The 23747-nt window shown below is 41.3% G+C and overlaps 1 protein-coding gene and 1 long non-coding RNA gene across 4 annotated transcripts in view; one reads left to right on the top strand and one right to left on the bottom strand.

Annotated features, from left to right (window-relative positions):
• LOC109486171 (ATP-sensitive inward rectifier potassium channel 12-like) overlaps positions 1-13807 on the top strand; it is a 49374-nt gene extending 35567 nt beyond the window's left edge. For both annotated transcript variants that reach the window (XM_019789890.1, XM_019789881.1), the window contains exon 3: positions 11260-13807. The gene's annotated coding sequence lies outside the window, so the exon portion shown is untranslated. The remainder of the gene's footprint in view (positions 1-11259) is intronic.
• On the bottom strand, positions 12332-17142 carry LOC109486191. Of its 2 annotated transcripts, none has more exons than XR_002141175.1 (4): positions 17052-17142; positions 15248-15291; positions 14334-14607; positions 12332-12414 (listed from the first exon to the last, which is right to left on the bottom strand). It is a non-coding gene; the product is annotated as an uncharacterized LOC109486191 (long non-coding RNA). The 2 variants fall into 2 exon arrangements; XR_002141176.1 differs by lacking the exon at positions 17052-17142 and adding an exon at positions 15762-15985.
• Between the last annotated feature and the right edge of the window lie 6605 nt (positions 17143-23747).

The following is a 23747-nucleotide window of genomic DNA, read 5'->3' as shown; positions in this document are numbered from 1 at the left end:
CACAGCTTAATGTAGAAACTTTTCACATGACATCACAACTTTTCAAAAAAATTCGAAAAGAAGGGAATAAGTTTTTCTTTGCAGTCATTTCCTAGAAAATCATTAGAACAACTGGAGGATTGGAAAGGTGGGAGGGGGGTTACTTTCCCAATCCTTTCACCATGGTACCATAATCAAAACCACACCATCTTAAACCATGGCTTTATTAACGCCACAGGAAAGTGCAACTAAACCCTAACCTCATTACCACTCTGTTGGCTGTTTTAATAATGCTTTGGTACTTTGATAGCATTAAGTAAGGATTACAGGTGGCAGAACATTAGATGCCCTCTAATTGCAGTGCCACGGGCCAAATAGTCTTCCGCTTTTCATGGATCAAAATGGTCTATTCCAGGGAAATGTAAAATAATGGGCAAGATGGTAGGCAAAGTCATTTTTGGCAACAAATGTATTTAAATAGAAACAAAAGTAGGACTATGCGTATGCATGTTTGAATGATATACTCGAACTTTTAGTTTGCATTTTTTCCCTGGAACAATACTGGTTAGCACTAGGCTATGGAGAACCTAGTCCTCTGGCACCATGAGCGGTGGTCTTAGGACTTTGGTTTGAAAAGGGTCATACTACTGTAGTTCGTAGTGTGAAGCCAGAACTATGTATTTATTATGGCCAATAGATATGAAGCAAACAGTGCGCTGGCTAGTACAGCTACCTCCCATTATGGTACACAGTTTGTGAAAGCTGCTGGACCATAGGTTGGTTTTCACCTGCTGTTCAGGACAGGTGGACCCCACAGTGCGCTCTGCTGTTTTAGTCAGGACACTTCTGCCTCCACACCTCCACACCAGCTGGTTATGGTTACCCTTTGTTTTCTTGCACCTTGTTTAGTCCATCAGGGATTTTGTGGTGTTTTCTGAAGCTGGATGTCCAGACAGAACAGATGGAAGCTGTAATGTTCACATCAGCATTCAGGGGCCTTGAACTACTTATTACTGGAGGAATGGCATGTATGTGAGTCGGGAGCTTCAGGACAATTTCCTATCTATGTTGTGCATAGCCATTTCATCTAACTTTTATATTCAGATGACAGTAATTCATCTTCAGTTAAGTGATGAAGAAAGGAATACACATATATATCTGAATTTCAGCTCACATGCATAAAGATAATTTAAGATAATAGAAACAAAACTTTGAGCAAAAAGTGTCATCATGAATGTGCTCTTCTTTTTAAATGTAGTTAGTCTAATCAAGATGTAATAAAAACTATTGATAAGGATATCCAATGTAAATAATCTTTAAATTTGTAAATGTGAGAATAAGATATACTATTACTTGAGGGACAGCTGTGTAAAATAGAGCTACATTGCTGTTTATTGTTATTCTGACCCTATTTCACAGTCCAAGCTTAAATGAACTAGGGCAGGTCAAGTGACTTGGTATGTACATGTAGAAGAACTTCAAGAAGGAGAAGAGAACAGACCAACCAAATAACCGGCTTAATATCAATATGAAGATGAAAGTTTAATTCAAATAACAGACCAGAGGAGGGTTAAGGTAAAGTCTTGAGTATTGCTTCACTATACACACTTCTGGTCCATCTCTGAGCCAAGCTAATAGAAAGAGACTGTGAATCAAGGTTCATTGCAAAACACACAGAAATGGCTTCAATCATCAGTCCAGACTCAGATCAAACAAGCACAGTAATAACACTGGATGGTGGATTATTAAAGTTAATACAAGTCCACAACATTGAAGTGACCCAGAAACACAAGGTCAAAGTCGTGTTTTCCTGGGGCCCAGGACTGCAGCGCCATGTTTGCCTTGCACATCCAGCAGACTGGAACTAAGTTAAACCAAGCCTTCCCCCAGCATGCTTCTGTGCAGTTTGGCAGCTTCCCACTGGTCCTGTAAAAGTGTTATGTAAGACATTAAATCATAATAAAAACATGGACAGAGTGATGGATCAACTTACAACTGCTGTGTTTGAGGATGAATCAATGTAGACTTTTAATATTTTGTCACAGAACCATCTACCCTGAGTTTCAGTCCCATACAATGCTAAGATTCATAAGGGTATGACACACATTGAGGAGACCATAGCAGAAAGTGGTTTACTGGTTAGCCTGTTAATATCAATCCTGTTTTAGCTACCTTCTCTACAACAATTATAGGGTTCGATTCCATGAATAGCATGATGTTCAATTCCTAGTGCAGCGCATGTGCAACATGTCACAGAAAATGGCAGTACAAAGTAGTCCATCATGGTAACAACTTGTCATCTGATGATCTCCCTGGGTACAAGCTGCCTCCCAGTCCCCCCACTGGTAGGTGTACAAGAAGACAGCCCCTCTCCCCCACATGCCCCATGTTGACAGTTCCCCTCCCCCTCCTGCCCTGGCCATGCCCCTGGAACCAATGGATTTATGGGCTAGCAGCTAGGCATGCTGGGAGCTTGGCAGGTACTGATGGGTAATGTGTATTCCCAGGTTTTTCCCATCACCAGGTCGTAAAGCACTGCAGGTCAGTTAAATTTTTATACACTACCATTCGTGCCTACACCAAATAAAACCTGTATAATAAGTGCAACTTACCTTTACCTTTATCAAGTTCCATTTTCATGTTTGATGGTTGAGGGACTATGGTAACTTTATCTTTATCATCATGATGACATACATGAGTTAAGTAGAATGATAGTTATTTGAGGATTGCCATCTTTGTTTGAACGGAATGTATAGCTCTCTGAAACATTGCCAGATTGGTAACATTATACTTCAAAACTTGGCATATTTTCTCATGTCTGTGTAGCTGCCTGGATTTAATATGTTTCAACTTTGTCAAATGTGCGTGAGTAGAGCTGCCTTCAGGCAAGACCCCCTAGCTCCCCCACTGTTGACCCCACTCTCCCTCCTTTATCACTCTCCCCCCATCTGTTTCCAAACAGATCAAGTTAATTCAACAGCAGTATCTACAAACCTCTTAATGTGGCATGAAGCCCAGAGGACCAGACCTGCCCATAAACTAGTACAGGCAACATGGCCCTGATACATGATCCTTTCCACTGCAAACACATTGCCTGACAGGGAATGGCTTTTCCAGAGACCTGGGCAAAAGTTACCGGAAATCCTATCACCTAGGTGGTGTCCCATGATTCCTGTCAGCTGGTGTGGGTTTGTTTTACAGGAATGTTGATTGTCAGGAATGTTATGACATTTTTATGGTCACATGAATATTGAGTACAAAATACATTGTGTGCATACGTTTTACCTCTCATCCAAGTCACTAAATTTAAGAGGACTTGTCCGTTGGTAAATTACGAGAGGCATTACCTTCGGTCAAGTTCAGAGCCTTGTTTCACTTTGGTTGGTACATTATAAGTACAGGTGCCTGTGGTATGTAGAGCAGGTATCCATTATAATTTCTCTGGAGGTGACATAGGCAAGTCCCTTTGGCCCAATAACTCACATTTGTCTCAGACAGGCATCAAAATCAATCTGTAAGGTCTCTGGCTGCCAACCAGAACTGTTTCATGGGATCCAAACATCCCCCTAGGTTCAGGTTATTGAGGAACAATCAACATGAAAGATGAGCAAGATGATTGAGCCAGATCATAGACTTCCATAACTTGTCCTTGGAGACTGGGGAAGGCTTGCCAGATGACATGACCTTTCAGCCTGTGTCTGTAAAAGTTACTCAGAGACTTTAGATAGATCCAATTTGCACAGGAAGCATTTGACATTATGCAAATTTTTATGAAGTACATGTTAGGTACTGTAGTACTAGTAGTAGGTACAGTAGTTGAACTCCAGCTGAAGCATTGAATTACTAGTAGTACTATCAGATTTCACCCTGCAAATTTTACTGCAGATCAAATCAAAGCGATCACCTGATATGTACATAAAAGTACAACTATTCCACACATGCTTTGCAGAGCAGAACAGAGCTAATTGGTCATGAAGTCTTGTGAAAATAAACTGTAATCTTTTATTACTTAGTATAAAGATCAAAATTACTTTTTTACAACTTGATGCATTCCTTGTAAGGGTGTGGAAGTATGAAAAGCTCAACAGAAGATCTCAAAGAAAGGTGCTCAACAATGATATGTGAAGTTTAATACTTTAAGATCACATTTATGACTGTCTCCTGTGACTAGTACAGATGAGATTATAACCCCCCTCTGTGCTGTATAGTTACCACCATTCCATATTACTGAGGATACCTACTTGTATTGAAACCAGGTTGTCCTAGCAGGGCTCCAGTAGGTACATGTCTGGCACATGTGCTAGTGATCAGGTGCAGGAAGTGTGTAATGATGTGGGGCTGTATAGGTGACAGTAGCTGTAGGGACCTGCTGGGAGGGGGGTGTCCCCTGGGAGGAAGTTTGGGGCACCTGGCTTCCTGGTTACATGTGAAATTAGCCCCTCACTCCTCAGGAGTCACACCCCTTCTGGCTGATTTGTAAAGAGGATGCACCTTGAGATTTCCTTGGCCTTGAGCGTGAAGAAGTCTTGTCAGTTGTGGGTGTCAGCCAGAATGCAAGTATTACCTAAGGAAAATTCCTACAGAATAGCTGTAATGGTCCAGTAATGACAGCACTGGATTTGGTTTGACTGCAGAAAGCAAAATCACAGTTTTCCAAATCAGACGTCATAAATATCAGTTTACAAAAAGAATATTATAGCCCTCCATGTATTTTCTTCCTCTTGGGCTTTGTGGACAAGTGATAACAGGTGATCACACACTAGGTGGAATCAGGTTGAATATCTGCTCCAATATTTAAATGCCAATCATAAGGGGAGGAGTTAGGTTCTTACATGCTGTGGTATCATGATTAGAAATATTCCCAGAAAAGTTGGGTGAACTTCCCAGGATGACTTCCAGGCAGCTGTTTTGACATCACCATGAGCCGTGTTGTTCCAGCACCCTCCTGAGAGTGGTACCCTGCCCTCCCATCTCCAAGGCCAATTTCTACTTCCTCCCTCATCTAGACAACTTGGTTACACATTAAAGGGTGAGAGGCCAGCAGTTTATCAGTGTCAGGTTGGGTGGGAGAGAAGGGTCTGAATTTTAACGGAGGAGTTAAAGGGAGGAGGTCTTTTAGAGACATAGCATTCAGTCATGTCAGAGAAATCTTCTACACTTTGCTGTGGTCACAATGTATATGACCTGGGAAGGGACTGGCCTCTGTAGCAATCACCCTCCCTTTTGGTGTTTTAACATTGCCATTTGTTGTTGATTGTATAATTTAGTTTCTGTAGTTTACTGCCAAATAAATTTTAGAATCATAATATGAACCTGCCAAAGGAACGGGACAAGAGACAAGAACTAGTACCCCGCAGTAGCAGAAACCAAGGTATTATTTTTCAGCTTATTTAAGTCTTACACAAACCAGAAGGTACCTACCATAGTAACCTAGGCAAAGGTCAGGCCCTATTCTACCAAGTTCAGAGGTCATGTCTGCTGGCTGATGAAGGGTGAAATGAGGAGGAACATCAAAGCTGGACCACCTGACTGGCACGAAGATGCCCTTGATAACTTGAGAGTTCACCATAAAATTTGACATGACCCTGTAGCACCTGCCTGTGTGTGCCTGGTGAGAGAACACACTGGAGGAATGATAGCCTGGATGTCAGACCGCTAACATGCTAGGACCAGAGCTAGCCATCCTACCTGGCCTAACTGAGGGGGCTGTAGTGTAATTTCCTTGGGGGCATGTTAGCCCTGGAGCTGAGGAACTGACCTATGTACATGTAGGCCCTGGAAACAGTCTGGCATCCAGGCTAGAGGAATGGTGAAGTGCAGGTAGGGAGTTGGAGAGGTAATGTGCATCAGGTGGTTGTGCAGGTGGTGGTGGTGGTGGGGGGGGGGTGACAGGATGATGGATGGAGGGAGGAAGTGGGGCTGTCACAACAGGTCATGGTACATGGAGCATGATGGGACAGGGGGGTGCTAGAACTGGACAGCCACATCCGGGCAGGGACAGGTATTATCTGCTGCTGTGTTTTACTTCTTTTCTCCACCAATGTCAGCAGCTAACAGTGTGCACAAAGTCTGAAAGGTGGTATGCTGTTGGATAGCAAAATCAGGACAACAGCTTCCTCCCTGGTTCTCATATGTACGTGTAGGCCATGAAGGAATTGTCTTACAAAATGATTTAATTGTAATAACTAAGTCTTGTTTCCTGCCCATATCTTGTGCCTTTTACTCTCATGTCTTCAAGTTTTCTTCAGGTGATTAATTAATCAAATTAGACTTGAGAAGAGGCATCAAAATGTGAATCCAAATTCCATTGTAGATGCAATAGTGAATACAAATAAACAAATTCAACAGTTCCTAGATAGATAGATAGATAGATAGAGATAGATAGATAGATATATATATAGATATATAGATATATAGATATATATATATATATATAGATATATAGATAGATATATAGATATATAGATAGATATATAGATATATAGATAGATATATATATATATATACCTGGCCAAAGGCCCTACTTATTTATCTAGCCATAGATGTTATCATGTCAGTGTGTTGCTCTGTGGTTTGGCAGTGATCTGTCCTGACAGAATGACTGATGTGGCTGGCCACACCTCCTGTCTCCTCCAGACTGGCAGGCCCTGCTGATGGCAGGAAGCAGGGATGTGGTTACATGTGTAGGGCTAATCTCAGTCAGGTGCTGATGTCTGCTGTGATGTCTGGGGTTACAGCATGTGCAGGGCTAATGGTGATCAGGTGCTGATGTCTGGAGGGAGGCTGTCAGGAGGATGGGTCTCCCCGGGGAATAGAGAACATCTTTCAAGGTGTCAAGGTGAAAGGTTGTTTCTACAACACACATCCCCCAGGACCTTATCTTGCTCCAACTTTGGGCTAGTCTGATTTACGAGTTAGGGTTAAGTTGGCACATTCACCTTGACCTTCCCATTCAAAATCTATTTTTAAACTGGCCCAATTTGACAGTTTGGGATGGGGTAGCTTAAAATTATGATGAGGTCTTTATAAACTCTTTAGCCCTTGTCTTTTCTAACTAGCTTGTTGCCTCCCAATGGCACAAAATGGCAAAAGGCTATAGTAGCAGGAAGGTGCCTAACAAAACTTTTAATTAGAAATGCCTTAATACAACCAGGTTTAAAATTGGCAGTTTTGTTATAAGAGACTGCAGAAGAAAAAGAAACATCTTGCAAAAGTAAAGAAGATAGAAAGTACCAATTACTGCAGCAAGAGTTTACTCTGCAGAGCTAGGCTATTTGTCCAGGTTGACATTGACAGACTCAGTGTTGTATCTAGGACGTCTGACTTTAAGAAAAACGAAGAGACTTACTTAAAACTAACAGTTGTTGTTATTGTAGGTAAGTTGTAGATAGTGTCTGACCCGCCCAAGTTCAGGTAACCTTGTTGGAGAAGTGCTAAGCTGGTTCGTGTTGCGTCTGACGCAGAGCTGAACCTGAGTAGGTGGTCCTGATAAGCCCTGTAATGGGGATAATGGGAAGGTGCACTTAGCCTGGCTGCAGGGATGAAAGGCAGTCTGGGATAATGAGAGCCGTATGTGAAGGTCAGAGTGAAGGGACAAGAGGAGGGGGGTAGGTAGTGGGCAGCTTGAACTGGGGGAGGGGGGCTAGTGATCATGCATTGGATAGAGGCATGATCACTAACCACAACCATTGTTGGCAATTTGCCACCCATCTACCTGTAGAAAGTGTACCAAGGACAGTTGTTTTGTACAAGATTGAGCCACAGAAAATGGACACATCTACCCCCACATCTGTTCCATATCAGGACATGTATCTATAAGGCAGGGATTAGTCCTTAGGCCATATCTAGGTAATTGACTCAGGATAGATTAGATACAGTGAGGGGTAGATTGTATGTCTGGCTTCCTTAGGTTAGTGGCTGGGGTGTATGAAAATGATTTTCTGCTCCATTGCCTTTTGTTTACCAATTTATTATTGGTACCCATACATATCTTCTCAATCGTCTATGCTGACCTGTACTATTGCAGCTACAAATGTAAGATGTGGGAAGGAGGTATGAGTCTATGACTATACATGTATGATATAAAAACACATTACATTTGTATGCTATATATAGTTGTTGTTTTAATGCCAAGAATGGTATACACACACACACACACACAACACACAGTGTTGTATACATATGTGTCATATTAACTTCTTCATAACTTTAAGTTCCAGTTAAAGGGATGATTTAGACTTTTAATTGCTTTGCATTTCCTTGCCAGACTGAGAGGGTCCAGAGAAGCTGATGTGTGGAACCCACTTCCACCCACAGTGTAGTAAATCAGCCTTATCACAAGCCATGGCTTAGGATATATAGTTGGATATCTGCAGAGTGGAGTCATTACTGGTGCTGATGTGTGATAAGTATAGCTGTGTGAGGTCTGGTCTCACCCTGTACTGTAAGGTCAGGCAGGGATAGAGAGCATAATGGGATAAAGCTGTTCTGTTCAATATCACCTATTCTATTATTGAACAATGGTAGACAAGGCAATAATCACAGGGATAAGAAGGGATCTTTTAAAGGATCTTTTATTGGATCAGAAGACAGTTAATCACCTCGCCAATTATCTAATCCGGTTGATACCTAACTTTTCTGTCCTCCTTTTGTGACATTGGACATGACAGGTTCCCTTGGTGCTCATAGCAACTGCTAATACTGTCTTCTTGTGTCTTTTGTGTATGTGTGTTTCCTGGTAGAGCCATGGACATATAGATACACACAGAGATCTTGCGTGTTTTCCCAGCCTTGAAAATTGCTGCCAGGTAGAGTTGTAGTTCTTCCTGTAGTTCTTCCTGTCTGTTGTCATCACTAGGGACTACACAGAAGACCGGATGGATCCACAAGCAATATTCCAACTATGTCAGGCCTATAGGCAGGTATGGGACCCCCCTCCCACACTAATCAGGTGCTGTGCCAGGAAAGTTCTGGGGAGAATGGTAATATCAGCCAATTTGAGGTTATGAGAACATTAAGAACATTTTTTTCTTCCAAAGTGATGTAAATTTGTTTCATATCACACCTGAACAATCGTTGCTTCTCAGCCAAGTGTAGTTTGAACTTCTTGAAAAAAAAGTCTCCTTTCCTGTGACCTTAAAATCAATCAAGAGAGCTTAGGCTAATCTGTTTCCAGGTTCCACTATGAAATCTCCACCCTTCGTCATAACAAACTGCTTTTTACATTCCTGCCCTCCCCCAAGATTTAAGCCGCAGGAAAAGTTTAGCGTACCCTAGGACATACATACTGCAGTGATCTCGCTCATTTAGAGTTGGCAATATCCACAGTACATTCAGGTGGTTTATATTTCCACCACTGTGTCTTTTGTTCCCTACCAGGGAGATTTGCCTAATCCTGTAAGGTGGTGACAAGGTTGATCAGGTGTTGGGGTGGCCGAAAGGGCAAGTAGAGACACCTGGAGCCAGGTGCAAATGGACTGGAACCGGTCGGAACCGTCTTAATATAGGAACTCTGAATTTTGCTGGGGGAGGAAAACAACAGTTATACATGTAGTTACTGAGGCTGTTGAGAAACACTGGCAGAAGTATAAGACCATTGGTAGTCAGAGGTTACACTAGCTAACCTGTGTTTTCATCCTTTTACATGCAAAAAGTGAGTAATGCTCAAATGTTCAGTGATATTCAGAGGTGATATCAACTGTGAGAACTCTGTAAAAGCTAGGTTAGTTCCCTGAGCATCAGAGGGATCCATGATGTGCATCAACGTTGACATCATTTCAACCAGCCATTGGGGAACTGTCTGGTCCAGCCCAGTCAGGCAGGTAGCAGCAAAATGTAAAGGGCCACAAGTGGTGAAAGCAGATTGATAGGAATCTTCACATGTGGTTGCCATCCTTTGTCCTGGGTAAGACCAGGCACACTCAGTGCTGGTCACTTTGCAGCAGCCTTGGCTCTTATCTTGTCTTTGGTAGGGACCCATAATGGGGGGTGCAAAGGTGATGACATTTTCTGAAACAAGAGGAGACATCAGAAAAGAAGCTGTCCACATGTCTGTCAACATCACAACATCTTCCATCCACAAACCTCTCCATGGGACTATCTTAACTTACTGCAGAATCTTGTTCATCGTGATGAAACAGACATGCTCCACTGTCGTCCCTGGTAAAAGTCAACAGTTCTTTTAACCTTTTACCCATACTAGCTAGCCTTGTGGTGCCAAATCTGTGTTGGTGCCAGGTAAGGCAGCTGGGAGAAAGGTTAGACTTGTTAGAAGTTTAGAATTGCATCTTAAATCTTCAAGTAGATACCAGGTATTTAAATAGGAAACATTAGTTTTGAACAGTTACATTCCTCTTCCTGACTGCTACATTTGTATATTCCCAAGCACAGGTAACTGATCATTAAAAAATTATTTCTTTTTGTCCTGCACCTCTGCTTGGAAATAATAAACATTGAGGATTACTTACGAGTATTGCGGTCAATGACAGTGTGCCCTGGTGTGATCAGTATTGCTCACACACTTGGATCATGGGATAAGACACTAAAGAGTGGGAAGGAAACTTGAGTCAAAGGTGATGGACTCTAACCATCTCTTGTGATTCCCTAAATCCCACCATCTTGAAGTGTCCTTCTTTAGACTCCTTAAAGGGTCCACCATTACCTTGACACTGCACTACAGTCTGATTTAGGACAAAGAAGGAAGATTACCCATCCTTTGTTGTTACAGACAGATTAGACTAGACAAGGATGAAAGTTTTCCCCTTAATCTGATTTGTACCGCTCTTAGGATTATGAGCTCCCAGCCGACACCCAAGGTGACAGGAGAACTGTGACAATGGCTTATATTCTCAGTCTGTGCTTAACTCTGTTTCACCTGAGAGACAAATAGGTCGGTCCTGAACACGTTCAGAGAATCTCTACATCCTGGTGTCTTCTGGGAAGGTGTTGATCCACCTGGTAGTTTAGTCTGTCTCTGGGATGGCCGATAACAGTTGGTTTGAAGTCCGAGGGTTTGGTCACTCACCTCAAGTCTGCAGGAGGAAGATTCAAACAAGAGTAACATACATTTTTACAACCTGTCAGTAGTATGTACATGTACACCACACTCACAACACAACAAACATGCTTTCCACATCACTAACATGTTGTATGTATGTACATGTATGTATTTTTCCTACACAGTATGGACTCCTGTGTTAGCTGCAAAGTGATGAAATAAGGAATAGGTGGCCAGCAACTGTATGAGTAATGTATGATCTTTTGTTTGTTATTTTTGTGCAGGAAGGAGAAGAAAAAGGGGGCCTGTGGTCAGCTGTCTTCCACTACTGCGACACAAAGGACAGGGTAGGTAAACCGGACTCCACTCAAGAGGAAAAACTTGTTTGCATCAAACTACTATCCTCAGAATTTCTGTGTTGAATGCAGGTCGAATCTGTTGATCATGACATTAGAAAGCAAGGTCAACCACTGTCCAGGATATTTTACTCCAAGCTGGAAAGAGTGAATTCATCGAACTTTAAAGTATGTGATAAGAAGAATACAATAAAAATTTAACTCAGCAGTGAAATGCTAGTCTAAGAATAGCTACTGATTGACAAAGTTTCAGATAAGGCATCAATAGAGTTACATAATAATGAAGCTGTATTGTGAACTATCAAGTAGGTGAAGCCTAAAGATTCAGATACAAAGTAGGAAGTAGAAACATAAAGTTGACCAATCAAGAATTAAGCTGAAAACAACGGAAGACATAAGGAACACAGATTTCATTAGCTGCTATAGTTCCATGTATAATAGATGTAGTGAATCTTATGCAACAAGCTACCTTAGTATGTGAGATGTACTGTCATGGCACTGCACGAGCTGCTCAAGCCAAATCAAGCAACCAGGGAGAGCTATGCAGTAGTACAACACGGCCTTATTACTGTCTCATAAACATCGTCTTAGCTTTGACTATAATAACTAATAATGCCTTGTATTGCTCAAGCTGTAAATGTCTATACTTCTCAAGTGATGAGCTAATCAGTGTATTACATAGGAATCAAGGTCAAGTAGGAGCCAAAGATGTGTGTGAGACAGTGTTGAGGCTGATAGTGCCTTAGCTGAGAACCTTCACAGTCATGATGTACAAACTCTCAGCATATGATGTACACAATTATGTTCCTGTGATTTTATCGACCTTATGTCAATGATTTGGATATGCAATAGGAACTAATAAGAACCTAAGGTAACGGAATGCTGTTGACAGGCAATAGGCATAAGTACACATGACTTGTAATCTGCTGTGCTATTCCTTAAAGCTTGAAGTACATGTACTGTCTATAAATGTTTTGTATGCTGCACAATATACATGTACCTTCCAGAGAGATCTCCAAAGTTGGGCCGTCTTCTCACCCCTACCAGGGAGGATGGGTAATAGGGCTGGTCTGTCAGCTTTTTCTGAAAAAGAACCATTTTATCATCAAACCTGGAAAGGTTGGTGAGAAATGTTTTGGCAGAAAGTAAAAACTGCTAAGATTCAGAACTGCCAGCCCAGAAGTTATCAAACTTGTCACTAATCACTACAAGAAAACATTCAGCCAGGTGAGGAAATAATCAGGAATACCAGAAGTGCCTTGATGGATGTTGTTCCTTTCTGAGACGAGGAAATCTAACGATCTCCCTCTGTAACTCAGACAAAACTTCTCTTGTATAAAATAAGCAAATGTTGGGAATCTTGTACATACAGACTTGGAGCTGGCTCAATAGAGATTTCTTAGGTTAGCCTAAGCCACAAATTTTCTCCTTTGCCAAAATAGTATTCATTCATACAATCTTTTCTGGTAGAAATATGTAAATATACATGTATACATTTAGTACTTTATTATTCATGTCTTCCAAGTGTCTACATTTAAAAAATGCTCTGCTTAACATGTACAAAAATTATAGTCTAGATATGTAGATTGATGTATTGTATGGAACTAATACATTGGATAGGTTGTATTCTTTGCTAAGTCATCTAACATTACATACTGACTCAAGGAGTATTATCTGCAGTAACTGTTGTACATGTAAACTTGTTGTGATCATGGAAGAAGTCACTTTTTACTTCGTAAACATGTATTATGGTACATGTAGGTTTCTTCCACATCTTAGCCAATCCTGCTTCTGTCTCCAACACCAATCCTTGTGACTCTTTTTAATGGATCTTCTGCTAACATGATTGCAGTACATGTAAATCCCATACACTTCTGTTTGGACCACCAGTCATGTCAATGCAAGTTCAGACCTTTCCTTCTATTGAACACAAGCCATTGCCATTTCTCATAACACTCACGTGGAAGACTTCCACATTTCCACATTGCCACCATACCTCTAAGCCATACATGTACATCAGAACACACCTTGCCCCTTCCCCAGGAATCCTGTTGTGAATTCTTTGTACAATGTATATTGTCATATATACTATGCATGACTCTGTTTTTGTCTCTCTGACTTCATAGTGTTGTAACATATTAGTTACCAAGTGAAGACTAAGTCTTGAAGGAACTAACCATGTATTTTATAGGTAAAAACATATATGTACTGCTGTGTATTTTAATCTCACTTAACCAAGTGTTCTCAACGAGTTTTGTAACTGTGCACCTCAAACACATAGAACATAATAACATGCTGTGATGTTCGTAGTTGACTTCATTTTTCTGTTGATGTGCAAAATTGTACTACATTATAAGCCTCAGTAAGATAGAGAGGTTTGATAATTGTAAACTTTTATTTGTAAAGATTTTTATTACTTGTGTGACTCAATGTTACCTAAGCAGCAAATGAGAATAAAGTGTGCCATGCACTGCTACTGATGCAAAAATGTGCATCTTTTGAGTGGTATTTATTTTCTGCTTTATTCATCAATAGAAAATAGACTCACATATTTTTAAACTACATCTTAATGTGACCCTCCCATTTCCAGCTGTAAGTGATTTGTCAGACCAGCTTACCTTTACCACACTGAAGGCACATTCATTCTTTAAGACAGAAGAAGTAATGCTATTAGACTAAGCATGGGAGGAGGTAAGAAAGCCACCGCTAACCTCCAGGCTCTGATATTGTTACTCTGCCCACATAAACTCAGGCTTATGTTTAGAGGATCAGATGATCCTCCTGTAGGACAGAGGAGCAGGATTACTGATATCCCAGACTTTCCATTCCACCCCCGCCTCACAGCTTACCTGCGCCATCAACACTCCTGCCTTTTAACTCAAGGCAAACAAACACACATTGTCACATTATCCCGTCCTAATAGTGCCCTTTTGCTGTCCCTTTTCTCTCAACCTGCTACAAAAGCAAGGCAGGATTGGCAGCCCTGATGGCCGGACACTTACCATTGTGTTCTGTCAGTCCGTCTGAGGATGGGGTAGTGTAAACATGTCCGCTGACGCTGGCTGTTCATTCCATGATGGATGACCTGATATGGACGCCATTACCAGGTGGGGGGTGGCTGACTGATGTTAGAAGTTCAAAGCCTTTTGACCTGCCAGGTACAGCAGCAGCCAGAGTGGGAAGGACCTGTTGCTGTGACCATGAACTTGGCACTGGTGCACCATCTTCTGCCTCCCTACAGGAACAGCTAAGGTACCAACAAGGCCAGGGTCCCACCTGAAAAATAAATGATAAAGGTGTCCTGAGATTAATAGAATATCAAACTTCACAAAACTTCATGCTTTTATGAAGAACAACAAATGTTTTATTCTTTTCCTCGTCTCTAAGTACAGTATAACTATTTGACCAATCTGAGCCATATCGATAGAGTGAGGAAAAGAAATAATGGTCACCTCAGACAGATAGTAAGAAATGTATTACATAGTATGCACACCACAGTAACAAGTGTTTCAAAATTGAGAAGTCTGCTCTTCATTACAAGCACAGGATGAATGTCTCGTGACTGCCACTGAGAAAATTTTTCCAAAAATTTATATCATCAAAATCCTCCAGAAAATGCTTCATACCTTCTCTCATTAGGCACAAGGTTTACAAAGGATGCCTTCCTTAAAACTCATGTTTGTGTGGCCCTAATGAGGGACGTAATGACGAGAGAAAAGTTCTCTCATTTCCACATGTCTGCGTCTGCACCACCAACGGACTCGAGATGTTGAAAGCAGGGTAGGATTAGGGAGCAGTTTGCGCATACAGAATATATTTGCGTATCAGTAGTCAACAATTAGGGGAGCTGTGCAAAGAAACATACGAAGCTTTAGGCCAGATAAGCCCGCATGTGGTGTCACCGGCACAAACTCACCTACAGACTGACTTCCAGTTCCACCATGTGACAGGAGTCTATTCCTGATAGGAAAAGTGGAAAACATTCGTCAACATGTCTGTCAACTTACCAAACATTGTCACTGTTCTGGTATTGCTGCCTTCTATACACATACATGTATAACATATCAGCTATGGTTGCCATTATTATGATGTTGGAAAGACAGCAGAAGTTACATGTACATGAGAGTAATGCTGAGTACCCGGTATTTCACAAAAGAAAAACTTCATCTGCATGTAATAACTGTCTCATCTGTAGGAAGTATGCTAGATTGTGCTGCATGCACTATGGCAAAGAATATTTCCATCTTAATAAGCTTTCAAGAATGCATTTTTTTTTAAAGGATATTACCCTCATGGGGCCTGTAAGAAGGATCAAAGTGGTCACTAGGAGTTACATAATATCCTTTATACTGTCTTTTATGTACAAGACGTGATGTAAGAAATCTTTGACAGATAAAGGCTCATTATGACGATCCTGCTTAAGATATTACCTCCTCGTCTTAGTGAACTTGACAAAACAAGAACTTCAGACGTGATCGCGACAAAGTCGTGCCGGCCGCGGTGAATGGGTTTACGCAGACATCGCTCTCCAATGACAGGACTAACGGGCGTAGATCCGATAAGAACACAGCCTAAGCACACAACCTCCTAAAAATACAGGCCGTCCCATTGATTAGAAGTCGACCACACCACGTTGTAAGTCTGCCATGACGCAACACGGAGAAGGGTCACTCAGCATCCTACATCTACTTTACATGCAGACACGCTCGCTGCCTTCCGTTAGCTTTCCAAGAGGACAAAAGTAAACTAGCTGGGAGGAGATTTGATTTCATGGGGGTCCGAGGGCTGCGCTGTAGGTGTACTGACAGCTCATTAATATCACATACAGGATGAACGGAACATATACAAACCAATAACAAACAGTCATTTAGTGATGTAGAATTCAACGAAAATCACACCAAGTGAAATCTTTACCAAAAGCTTTTAAAAAACCCTGGAAGTTTTGGAAGATGTAGGAGGTCTTCAGTGCTATCCGGTGTGATCTTCTTAAGTAAGCTGTGGTCACAATCTGTTGCCTCTGTTATGTTTTGCTCTCTCCCCACAGGGAATGTGTACACTGTTGTACACTGTGTGGTTTGGTGTTCAGGACAAACGTTTGAGGCCAGGTGAGCATTTCACCAACAGTAACAGACGTGACTAACACATCACCTCTGTGGTCATTTCAAATGACACCTGTTGAAAACCAAATGCCCCTCAGTCAATGGATTATGCTCTGAGAAACAAGTTGGAAATCTAGTCACAAGTCCCACAGAAACAATTAAGGGCTTCGAGTTCTCTTAGATTTATCCAAGGATGTCTCTTACACTTGTTAAAACTGATGATGATTCATTTCTATTATTAGATCTTTCACTTCACCATTTAGTGATGACATCCTTTGAGAATCAATAGCGGTGCAACTTTCTGGTACCAGTTCAACATAACACCACAAGTGTTTCATGTCCTTATATTTCCCACCAGGAGAACAGGTTCCGACATGTAGCATCTGTCTGCCCAGAGTCCTTCACAGGAGCAGGAGACGTGGCACATAATTGGGCAGTAGAGAACACCTTTTGAACTCTTAAAATGAGTGGCTTTGGGACTGCATCACTTTAGGGTCATTTGCAAGATTTTTCCAATCCTTCATCTGTCACGGGAAAAACGATAAATGTACCCAGAAGCCTACATGCGCGGGTTTACCGCGCTGCAGAGAGATGCAGCACAGATGGATTTAACTGACTCACCTTTAAATTCCTATCCCATAATGCCTAGACCTTTCCAGCTCCTTTCAAGAAATGTTGTTCCAGCCTTCTGTTGATGATGTGGCAGATGTGCACTCCCCTGGCCTAATAAAAAAGCACGAAACAGAAAAGGATATGAGTAAATTGGGCAGAAATCTGTGTATTGTACACACTATTATTTAGCACTCCAAGACCATGGACGAAATGACTCTCAACAGCTTGTCACTTTTTGGTGGTTATACTTCAAACTTCATGAACACTTGCTGATTGGTCAGTTTAAAATCTGAAGGTGCCAATGGACAGATACAATGTGTGTATCAGGGTATATGAAATAAACCTTACCTTGATGATTGTTACAACCAATCACAGATTATCCAGAACTTACATGTATAATTAGCGACTTTTAAAAGCTTTGAGGTCAAACTTTTAGGGTGTTATCAATATCAGGTCACAATTAAGCACTTTCACTTTAATTACATTTTGTAAGATGGTACAACGGCAAATAAAGAGAATGCTGAGTATTCCATGGTCAATTTGACTAATTGGGCCTCAAGCCTTCAATGCCCAGTTGATTTGTGCCAAGGTGTTAAATGGTGCGTTTGTTTGTGTGCCCTGTTGTATTCCCATGGGACATGTGGTTGTGACCAAGGAGGTTAAAATTTGGCTACACCTTAGGCAATATAGTTTCATTTATCAGGTGACCACTATAGGTATGGAAATTCTTGTTTAACTTAGCTTGGAAGATCATCTGACTAATTTTGTGTACAAGTTAATTGTCGTTGTCCATTTATTAATCATAGCATATAATTTATGATATAATGTGCATGTGCCTATCATATCCCAGCATGTTACATTGTGGATCAAGTTCATAATGAGACCTGCTCTGAAAGAAAGCCTAACTGCACAACTGCAAGGCCAGTAGTACACCTTTGTTCCATTCATCCATAACTCCACATGAATATTAAATAAGGCTGGTTCATTATCAGACTCAGGGGGAGGACCTGCAACTCTGGAAAGCTCCGGGAAGAAGTAAATCTGTGTGATGAAAGTTACAATAAAACAGTGAAAAAATACTTGCATGAATACAGAAATGGGAGTGACATGAACATTTTTCACTCTGTACCCACCCATTGCAAAAATTTGTGACAGAAAGATCAGCCCAAGGGCAGACGTTCATTAAACCAAGGCCTTGATTAAACAAGTTCCTTTGTGTCTTTTATAACAATAAAAAATGATTAGACAGTTAAAAACAAAGGAGCCACTTTTGAGAATGATTACATAATTATGAATAATGATTGATAATGATGCTGGCCTTGTCCGGACGTGAAGGAGACCAGGTGAACACACTGTCTGCATTCCCCGGTGCTGACAGGTTGGACAGGTATGTCATCACTGTATGAAAAATATGAAATTCTGCCTCAGGCCGACATTCCTCCCTCATAACTACTTTATCTATGGGATATACACGGATGAAAGACAACGGCCGGATTATTCTGGTCCTGTCCGCCTGACTAAGCAATGCAGAGCCATCCGTGGAGATATTTCCTAATCATCGGATACATCAAACAATGGGGCAGACAAGGTGCATTCTTTGGAATGCAGGTAATCCATGATCGTCGGGGAAGAAAGATTTTAATATCTGATGAAAACTAGAGATAAGAGATGGGACATGTTATTTTGTTTAGACTGAGACAGGCTGGCTTTGAGGAGGAAAGTAAAGTGACTGGTCATCACTACATTACTGTTGTTAAATGAAATAAGCAATTATTTATTCAACTTTGGTGTGGCATTTACCGGTATATGAAATATAGCTTGCCGCACCATACACTCAAAACCTGAAAGATTCTGCTATCTTTGATATCTGCAGAGCTTGCCCTCTGACCTCCTTGCTTTATCCAATAGATACCCTGATTACAGGTTCTGTGGTAGCTGAAAACATTTCTAACATGCCAACAACACACGGTTTGTCACACCACTGCCCAGACAGAATAGCGGGGTGCGTTTTTCCAAACATATAGAGTTTGACACATTGTTTATTACCAAATGTTACTGGAGGGACCTAAAGCAGACAAGTACAGCCTGGTGGTTCCTACAGCACCTTATTTGACCTTGGTCCTGAGAAAAGCACCCTGGGGTGTGGGTATCAGTGGCAGGAGGGACTCCCAACCTGACCATAGGATGCTATATCAGTGGAGCCCAAGGGGCAGCAGTTGTTGTTAGTCCCGACCACAGGCAATGATTGAACAGGTGGCTAAAGAACAGTCCTAGTAACACAGCTTCTTTGGACCGCAGCCAGGATTTGGTCCCCAGCTCACACTAAAGTCTGCCCAAACCTATCAGGGGTGAAAAGTTATGAGCCAGTCGTGTCAGTGGCTGCCAATTGTTCCCACAAATACATCCTTCCACACAGTACAATACTGCCTGTCTGACAGACAAAAGGAGTGGTTTCTCTACTTCATTTAACAAGAACAAGTCATCTTGTTGCAATATTAAACTGCTGCTAGGTGGCCTCACATGCTTGATGCACCATCAGTATGGATGATGCACAATAACTTACTAATAGATATCTTATAGAAATAGATTTGAATACCTTTAAATTTGCCCGGACTTATATCACAAGGAGGTAAGAAAGATCTCATTGAAAACACATGCCACTATAATGTTACACTTCTATCTCTAAAGCCCCTGCACACTTTCATCCCATCCCAATGTCGTAGTTTGTATCTCAGTCATGAACATATCTCTCAACAATTTAAACTTTGAGAATGCCAACACGACAGATGATACAGCATATACCATATCCAAAACACTATATCTTGAAATAAGGTGTATAATAACAATTTTTCTTCTCACAAGTCTGAGTTATCAAACAATAGCATAGTCGATAATTCTTCAGGATAACATAGGATTTGTCCCCACCCTTATTATGAGCCGAGGATTATATCATGTATTATATTCACAATCTGTCCCAAATACATGGTTGAATAGGCTCCTTGTCTGAGCTATAATAATTGAGTATTATTGGATCTACAGAACTGACATAGGAATGCCGTCACTGCTTTGAGATGCAAAAATATCCCTTGGTGGCATCGACAATATCATAATGCAAGAGACCTTACACATTGCAAACACATTCCTGGGGTCATGTACCTCAGAGTACCACACATTATCTACTAAAACTAACCAACATAGCACAGATTAACTTTGTATTTAAGTACCAAAAACTGTGCTATCAATTTGTTTTCCGATTTCATGTCAAAGAGGAAAATTATGATGATCTTCCTACGATATCTTGAATTTGTGACAAAACTTGGCCATGAAAATACATGTAAGAGAACTTCTTTTTCTGTCAATATTCTACAAGTTTGGGACCTTTTGTTGAGACAGTGCTGTTGACATCTGATCTACGCCCATCTAGTCATTTTGTGTTGATGAAACCGAGTCTCCAAGCCCTCAGGCATCATCTCCTCATCAATGCTCTCAAACAAAGGAAGCATCAATGTTCAAATCAGAGGACACTACTCATAACTTTAGGCACCATGGCTAGTCTTTAAAAACACATCAACCCTTTCAGTCGACCCTCTGACTGTGAGGATAATCGGACAGTTTTGTGGTAAACACAATACAAAGGAAAACTGGTTCTCTTCTTTCAAGCTCCGACACGCTTCAGGTGGTTTTGTCGTAGCTCGACAATGTACATCTAGACAAAAGGAAAGGTTACTTCTGCCAAGGCCCATGACTTCTCTCCCTGCCACAAAGACCTACATAGGTTCATGATCATGTACATGTATAAAAAACAGGACACTCAAATAAGATATACTCCTGTCAATACTTCACTCAACATTTTATCATTACCCCTCAATTCATCATGTTAACAGGTGGTTGCTGTAAACAAAATCTTTTTTCTTGCAATCTTTAATTTTTTCTTCTTTGCTCAAGAACGATGTTGAGGAAGCAGACAGTGAGAAGAGATGATATTACACACAGGTGTTGTCTATCTATTGTCCCAGGTGTGGCATGGTGTAGGCCTTGGTGCAGGTGTTCCATCCCGCTGCACACCATAATTGTTTCCCACCAAGAACTGACTCAACCGTCATGAGCAGAGGACACTTAGTAAGCAGAGGAGCCGTCAGCAAGCTATCAGTCACCAGAAATGGCCACCATTTATACTGGCCATCTTCTCACATTGGCCTTACAGAGTGAGGGTAATAGATTAACAGACTTATGGAAATGTAGGCAATTAGAAGAATGTTTATCATGCAATTTACTCTCTTACAGCGCACTACCCTATAATTGGCACACAATAGAATGGGTAAGAATGGTTGGAGGCAAGTCGTAACAAAATCCTCCGAGTTGCCAACTAAAGTGATTGTGAAAATAATTGATGTGCTGTGGACATATTGTTTACCTCCCCAGCCTAAACACCGCCTGGAGACAAGACTTACTATAATTCTCCTTTAACAGCAGTACAATAGCCGGGCACTTGCGTCCGGACTGTTGTCTATCTCTCTATAAAGAAAGGCCACCATGGGTCAGCACCACCATTTAAGAGTCTCTGAGAAAATCTAACAGAAATGATTACCTCACACTGTCCATAAACATTATGAAGAAACATAACCACTAAAGCTCGTATGTGTACACAGTTTCCTTGCCAACTTTTCTCGGTGACGCCAGGATTTTTTTCTACCCGGTGGCAACTGTGCCACCTGGGAGGTCTGCCATCTCCCCGACAGTGTAGGAAAATGTACACAAGACTGACCTCCCTGTAGGATCCATACACATGCTAATCAGACTTTCCAATTATGCTGGGGATCACGCAGTATGAAAATATGCCAGCGGAGAATGCCTGCACACCAACAGGTCATCCCACGCTTCACATCATCAAATATTCATCAACAACCCTGGAACTTAAAGCACCTTACTCCACATCGCCAGTCTTTTCATCTTCAGCAAGTGTTTTTTTTTCCTTTCCAGATGCATAAAAGTTCTCTGATGTGTTTGTAAGCTTAGTTTTTCTATCTACAGGTGTCTATTTATACAGGCAATGACCCACGATTGGCAGAACCTGTGTTTTCTCTAAAGTTAGGTTGCAAAGAAAGGGGCACATTTAGTTGTGAAAACTTGTTGTTCTTTCTGCAACTCTGCAAGTGACAGGAGCTTTTAAGTCCCAGCACTGGACCATGATCTTTGAGTCCGAGGGAGGAATACCACCATACATATTAACAAGTCCCCATGGCATGACTTTTCTCTGTATACACAAATGTATATAGACTGGGTGCCATCCTCCGTAGTTTCCATCTGCTCCCTAATGTCGCTGGCCACGGTAGCGAGTGACATTTGGGAAACTACGGAGGATGGCACCCAGGCTAAAGTTTATATACAATGACATATTGAATTACATCATATAAGAATAATCTACACACAAATGTCTTAAAATCTCCTTATGAAATGCTCTAACTGCCCTGGTGATCAACAGACATGGTATCAGCAAAGGTCTCATGAAGTTACCAAACATTTGACATACAGGTATAATAAATTAATTGGCCCATTAACGTGAAGAGCCACTTGTTAAATATTACTGAGAAATCTCAAATTTCCACAGTCGCAGTAAAGACCAGATGGTCAGACCAACCTGCCCATCTCCTTATTGTCCTGATGGCTGAGCCCTTCTTGGCCTTGGGATGGCCCTGCCCTCAACTGTCCAGCCCAGCCAACACCCGAAAAACAGATCTCTGACACTGAAGGTCAGATTTAATCATCCCAAGAGAAAGGCTCAGATACTTCAAAGTGCAGACTTAATCCCTAAACCGCTTTGATTGTTGAGAGATTTGAAATCGATTTCACACCTCCTGGGATATCACAATAGATTAATTAAAGAAGACATTATCTCTCTTCCTTCTGAAGATGAGGTCCTATTCTGTATGGGTATGACATCTGTGACAGCTCAGTGGGTTCTGTGGAGTTATTTGTCTAATTGATCCAGGCAGGTTGACTGCCTCCACCCTTTGGTTATGCAATACCTCATTATATGGCTGACCTCTAACAGAACCCATGTTCTTTGAAGTGACAGGTCTGAGCTGAGTGTTATCCCACCCCCATCTGATGACCTTTAACAGTGATGATTAGATAAAGGTCATCAACACAGCACAAAAGTGAAGACATTATCAAGGTGGCAGTTTCAGTTGCCTTAATGAGGCAGAAATCACGGTTTTCAACTTAAGTAGTGGTGACATTTTCATGCCATGTGCCAAGAGACACACAATTAAGCACTTTTTAGCCTCCTTGTGTCATGGCTAATTAAAGTTGATGCACCTAGTAATCATATGTAGATGACTATATGTTTCAAATCCTTCATTTGTATCAAATGTACATGCTTCAATGTTGAACTTAATACGATCATGAACTATGTAAATGAGTTTATGACTCAAACAGGTTGTTCCTAGCAATTCAGTCAGTCAAATTAAATCAACAACCTTTCCTTAGACCTCCATATGCTGGAGAGCCCTACCTACCTGGTATGAAATCTACTTTTGCCCCAAATGATCATGACCAAACTTTGAAGGCGCATATATAAGTTAAGGAATGCTCCATGATTTATGTACAATGCTGTGCAAGTAATATGCAAATCTAGGCAACCACCTGTTAACTCATGGTAGGACGAGTATGAAGTTATCTTCATGGGTTATCTTTTTAATTTCT

Source organism: Branchiostoma belcheri, unplaced genomic scaffold (assembly GCF_001625305.1).
Source record: "Branchiostoma belcheri isolate BF01 breed outbred unplaced genomic scaffold, Haploidv18h27 scaffold11, whole genome shotgun sequence".
In the NCBI taxonomy this organism is placed as follows: domain Eukaryota; kingdom Metazoa; phylum Chordata; class Leptocardii; order Amphioxiformes; family Branchiostomatidae; genus Branchiostoma; species Branchiostoma belcheri.
The sequence above is the reverse complement of the archived record's forward strand: the minus strand, read 5'-3'. Positions and strand labels throughout refer to the sequence as shown.